General features: G+C 34.0%; 1 long non-coding RNA gene across 1 annotated transcript; it reads right to left on the reverse strand.

Moving 5' to 3' along the window:
* Nucleotides 1-2529: 2529 nt before the first annotated feature.
* LOC138360286 (uncharacterized) lies at nt 2530-5263 on the reverse strand. Its single transcript, XR_011226269.1, has 3 exons — nt 5185-5263; nt 3266-3372; nt 2530-2595 (listed from the first exon to the last, which is right to left on the reverse strand). It is a non-coding gene; the product is annotated as an uncharacterized lncRNA (long non-coding RNA).
* Nucleotides 5264-6136: the final 873 nt, after the last annotated feature.

Raw genomic sequence — 6136 nt, forward strand, 5'->3', positions numbered from 1 at the left:
GTGGCCCCTCCGTGCGGGTAAGCGCGCGGTGACACCCAAATGTGTATACTCGTTTCAGTTTTCTCACCTTAATTCTCGCGCTACGTCGCTCGTTTTGGTATCATTGTGTTCGCAATTAAATTCTCTACAGGTGTGTATAAATATAATGTCCAAAAGCCTAGCGTGACTCCCAACAGCAAAGCGTAAAGTCGGCAAAAACGCACAAAATCAGTAACATGTGCATTCTCGTTCCATTTTTTTACCTTAATTCTCGTGCTACGTCGCTCTTTTTGGTATCATTGTGTTCGCAATTAAATTCCCTACAGATGTGTGTGAATAAAATGTACAAAAGGCTGGAGTGCCTCCCCGCAGAAAAGCCTAAAGTTACCCGTGAACGAGCACCATTTTGTACATTGCAACCTAATGTTCAACTCGTTCAATTTGATAACATCAAATTTCGTGCTACGTCGCTCGTTTTGGTATCAAATTGTTCGCAATAAAAAGGCGAGTATTTTAAAACTAGTCCCAGAATAATAGAGCAATAACTGGATTTTTAACAAATATTTTAATTCTGGACGCTCATCATCACAAATTTATTCATATCTTTCCAGTGTTCTGACATAAATATTTGTCTTACATCTTTCATTTGGGTATCAAATTGTTCGCAATAAAACGGCGCGCATTTTAAAACTAGTCCCAAGATAATAGAACAATAAATAGAATTTTAACAATTATTTTAATATTCGGACCATAGGCCTATTTATAATATTTCAAGTGTTTGGACATCAAGTTTCATGTTATATCTTTGATTTTGGTATCAAATTGTGTGCAATCTAAAGGCGCTTATTTTAAAACCACTACCAGATTGATCTGATAAAATTTAAATTTTTAAAAAATATTTTAATGAGTGACTCAGTATTGCGTCGTTGGAACACATTCAGTAGAAAAATGAGTGACGAGATAATCAGTCTGTGGAACCTCAAAGTGTTAAATATGTGTACATACAAAAGAATGGGGGTGGTAGAAGATAATATTAGTGTTTAGTGAGTGACCACAAGGTCTCCTCTGAATACTTTTTATTTTCTTCTCTGAGGCTATGGGTCCCCACATTGGCACCAGAGGTCTTCCTCACAAACTTTTTATATAATATATATATATAAATAATATATATATAAAGGTAAAACTAGCTAGTTATACATAGATATATGATAACTAACCCTACCAAACCTAACCTCTATATATATATATATATATATATATATATATATATATATATATATATATATATATATATATATATATATATATATATATATATATATATATATATAGATATATATATTGGTGTATACTCGCAGCAGGTTTTCTTTCAAACATGTTTCATTGAATATGACCGCATATTCTGTATTATTATTTTCTGGTTTAGGGCTTCTATCCCTCTAACTATTTTCTTAGCATCAGGGCTTAATTGAAATAGGAGTTCTCCAAAACTCATTTTCGTACTTTTAAGGTGAAGAAAAGAAGTGATTTACTATAGAGTGTATTACACTTATTTGTATAATTTGCACGACGTTTCGAACCTCCATGGTTCATTCTCAAGTGAACAGATCCTACAATACTAGTTAATTTTATACCCGCATTAGGTCAGGTGATAATACAATGAAGGTGAAAACATGGGGGGATACATAAGGGATAAACATAGGGGCTGCAGAAGGCTTATTGGCCCATACGAGGCATCTCCTATCTAAACACAAAGATTAATCCAGTGTAATTGGCCTGTTATGTTGGACATTGTCTTCTGTGTTGGCATCGATATGTTCTTGTCTTGTCCTTACTCTCATGGTGATGAGAGCAAGGACAAGACAAGACCTTACTCTCCACCATGAGAGTAAGGACAAGACAAGAACATATCGATGCCAACACAGAAGACAATGTCCAACATAACAGGCCAATTACACTGGATTAATCTTTGTGTTTAGATAGGAGATGCCTCGTATGGGCCAATAAGCCTTCTGCAGCCCCTATGTTTATCCCTTATGTATCCCCCCATGTTTTCACCTTCATTGTATTATCACCTGACCTAATGCGGGTATAAAATTCACTAGTATTGTAAGATCTGTTCACTTGAGAATGAACCATGGAGGTTCGAAACGTCGTGCAAATTATACAAATAAGTGTAATACACTCTATAGTAAATCACTTCTTTTCTTCACCTTAAAAGTACGAAAATGAGTTTTGGAGAACTCCTATTTCAATTAAGCCCTGATGCTAAGAAAATAGTTAGAGGGATAGAAGCCCTAAACCAGAAAATAATAAATACAGAATATGCGGTCATATTCAATGAAATATATATATATATATATATATATATATATATATATATATATATATATATATATATATATATATATATATATATATATATATATATATATATATATATATATATATTATAATATATATACACACATATATATATATATAGGTTATATATAGGAATCTATATGTGTCTATATATAGACACATATAGATTCTTCTATATAGACATTAGCCATTTTCAGTATTCGTCATATCCAAGTCTGCTGTGTGATGCACATGTCTTCTTGCTTCACCACCCTGTAATGAAATATTGTTTGTTACTAATTGTTTTCAATAATACATTATTTTATTATATAATATTTAATTTATTAATTAAAAACCGTTTCCATATTATAGAAAAAAAACTAAAACAAGAATCTATATAAAACTATAGAATAGAATAATAGAATAGAATCTATATAGAATCTATATATCATATATATATATAAAAATAAATATATATATATATAAATATATATATATATATATATATTTATATATATGTGTGTATATCACGAAAATAAACCATGATTAAGAATGTGACAATGTCAGACCACGGAGGAAGAATGAAACAGGAATTTCCTTAAGTACTTTCGTATATTAAATACATCTTCAGAAGGACCTTCTGAAGATGTATTTAATATACAAAAGTACTTAAGGAAATTCCTGTTTCATTCTTCCTCCGTGGTCTGACATTGTCATATTTATATATATATATTATTATATCCTGCATTATTCCAGCCCATTATTAGAGATAGTAGCCACCTCTTATTTTGGTTTTCTTTCATTATTAGTGCTCAGAAAATTAAATATATCTACATATTTAGTCAAAATCAGTTACATTATTTTATCTTATTCATAGCATAAATGTTCTCAAAGATTACTAAAAAGAAATTGAATTAGACTACAGCAAATTGGCAAACTTTACCTTGTATCTGTTTCCACCGAGTTTGTTTGGGGCGTTCTTCAACATATCAGCAATACTTGTCTCAACATCTCTTTCAGTTGCATTAGTGTGGGTGTTGATACAGGCTTCTGGAAATTTATAAGAATTAATTAATATATATAATTATAATTCACTTTGCCATTCCCCATTCCACAGTCCTCTTGTCCTTCCCACTTCCCCATCCCCACATCATCCCCACTATTCCCACTTCCCTGTCCCATCGTCCTCCTTACCATTTTCCCCTCCCCTGTCCTTCTTCCTCCCCCACCATCTCCCATTCACCTGTCCCTTTGTCCTCCCCAGCATTTCCCTGTCCCCACCATCCCCAACTCCCCAGTCCCCTCGTCCTCCCCACCATTACCCTCTCCTCTGTCCCCTCGTCTTCCCCACCATCCCCCCCTCTCGTCCTCCCCACCATTCCAAACTACCTCATCCGATGCATTCTATAAAGGTCTGATGCTTCCATCAGAAAATTGGGAACATCAAATGATCTGATATTCCCATCACTGAAAAATAAGAACAGCTAAAAAAATGAAATGAAAAAAAAAAAAAAAACTATACTCATGAAATGAACAGTATGGTAAACAACACAGCTCAATTTCAATGCAATGTCACACAAAATTATTAAATCGAAATGAAAATAAATTGAAATCTATGAAAATTCAAATTATCAATGCAATCGGAAATATTGAAATAATATCGCAACATAATATAGTGTGGGTTGCTCTTACGTGCAACAGACGGTGCTGTTTTTCAAAAAAGGCATGGTTTTACCTGTCACAAGTGTGGCATCTATACTTATACTCACGAAATGAACGGTATGGTAAACAACATAGCTCAATTGCAATGCAATATCACAATAACATTTAATAACAATAATAACAATAACATTTAAATATACTTTAAGATATAATCTAGAAGAAAATAAGAACATTGAAACGGTTCATGAACTCGATTTCAATAAAGGACACTATGGGGAACTTTGAAAAACAGTTAATGAGTATAATTAGACAGACTTGTTGCTAGGCAGAGGAGTAAATAATGAGATATATGGCAAATTTTGCAAAATATACGGCACACAAACATTCATACCCAAACAAAGCAAAATGCTAGGTAAGAACAAAGCAGTTGGCCCGTAGGGGAAAGGAGATACCCACAAGACTGGAATACAAGTCATTAACAAGCACACAAGTACTACACCACACAACAACCGCACTACTACCAGAACTGGATGAATCACTACCAAAACAACACATTGCACATCACTACCAATACAACACAACACAACACAAGCATTGGCAAAGAATTATAGACCAGTTGCACTAACATCCCACATAATAAAATTATTTGAGAGTGATCAGGAGTCAGGTTACTAGTTTTATAGAGACCAATGACCTCCACAATCCAGGCCAACAAGGATTTAGAGCAGGAAGATATTGAAATACCTCTTACAGCTATCTCTCATATCCTCTACTTGTACAGTACAGCTACTTGACCATTACGACAAAATCACTGAGATATGAGATAATAATGACACTAACCTCATCTACTCAGACTCCAACCCACTCATATTAAATAATGATGTAAACAATAAATTAAAAAAAAATCCACTTATTAATGTCAACCAACAAACTCCGACTAAACATAGAAAGGACCTACAACATCTTACTTGGGAGCAAATCAACAAATGCAATTCATCTACAGTTACACAATGTTAACATCAGAAATAAAAAAGATGGTAAGTTCCTTGGTCTATACTTAGATCTGCCCGAAACGCTATGAGTGCTAGTTGCTTTACAGGAATGTATAACTTCAAGTCATTGTACTCTCCCCCAATGTACCTTCTTGTATATAAAGAAAAAATAAATAAATAAACAAACACATAATAAATCAATACTTACTAAATTTTGTCTATTATGTAGCAAAGAAGCAGGTCTACGGAAGGCTTTTCTGTTGAGTTCGAAGCCCAGATTACTCGTGGTCTCTGAAATAAGTTAAAATTATAAGTATAAAATTTATAAAACCAAATAATAAATCCGGTATTGCTCAATTTCAGATGCAGACGTACTGAATGATATATCAGACTGTCAGCATGGTATTCGATCTGGAAGGTCCAGTGTAACGAATTTACTCAGTTTCTATGATCGAGCCACAGAGATCTATAAAGAATTCTGATCAAGAAAGAGATCTAGGGGTGGTTTTAGATAGAAAACTATAACCTGAGGATCATATTAAGAACATTCTGCGAGGGGCCTATGCTACACTTTTTAACTTTAGAATTGCTTTTAAATACATAGGTCAAAAAGTTTTAAAAGTTTTTTAAACCTCTCGTGTATCATGAGTGTGTTAAAGCTTCAGATGGTGCATTCAGATGATGAATATTACCTAGTTCCTTCATCTGGGAAGAATGAACACATATTGGTGCATTCGGATGATAAAAACTAACTACTGTAGTTCAATTGATCAACAGACTGTATATCATATGCAGACTGTATGTGGATCTGCGGGCCACTCCAAACAACAGCCTGGTGGACCAAGCTCCACCAGGCCTAAAGCACAAAGATGTGATAGAGAAACTAGGTCAAATGGAGGAGTAGGTCTGTATATTAAACAGCACCTGACGTGCACAGAGCTACTAAACTCAATGTGGTGGTAGAGTGGTGGGGGGGGGGAAACATTGCAGAAAAAAACAAAAATACAATTTGGTCAACAAAACAGCATTGTTTAAAATAGAAGACATGGGTTGACATTTTGGGGGTAAGGTAGGTTACATTGAGTTAATTAGTTAGTACTTAGTTTTTATCTTAAACTGGTTGGGAGAGGTACAGTGTTGCTGTGCTGGTGAAAGAACAC

Source organism: Procambarus clarkii, unplaced genomic scaffold, assembly GCF_040958095.1.
Source record: "Procambarus clarkii isolate CNS0578487 unplaced genomic scaffold, FALCON_Pclarkii_2.0 HiC_scaffold_105, whole genome shotgun sequence".
Taxonomy (NCBI): Eukaryota; Metazoa; Arthropoda; class Malacostraca; order Decapoda; family Cambaridae; genus Procambarus; species Procambarus clarkii.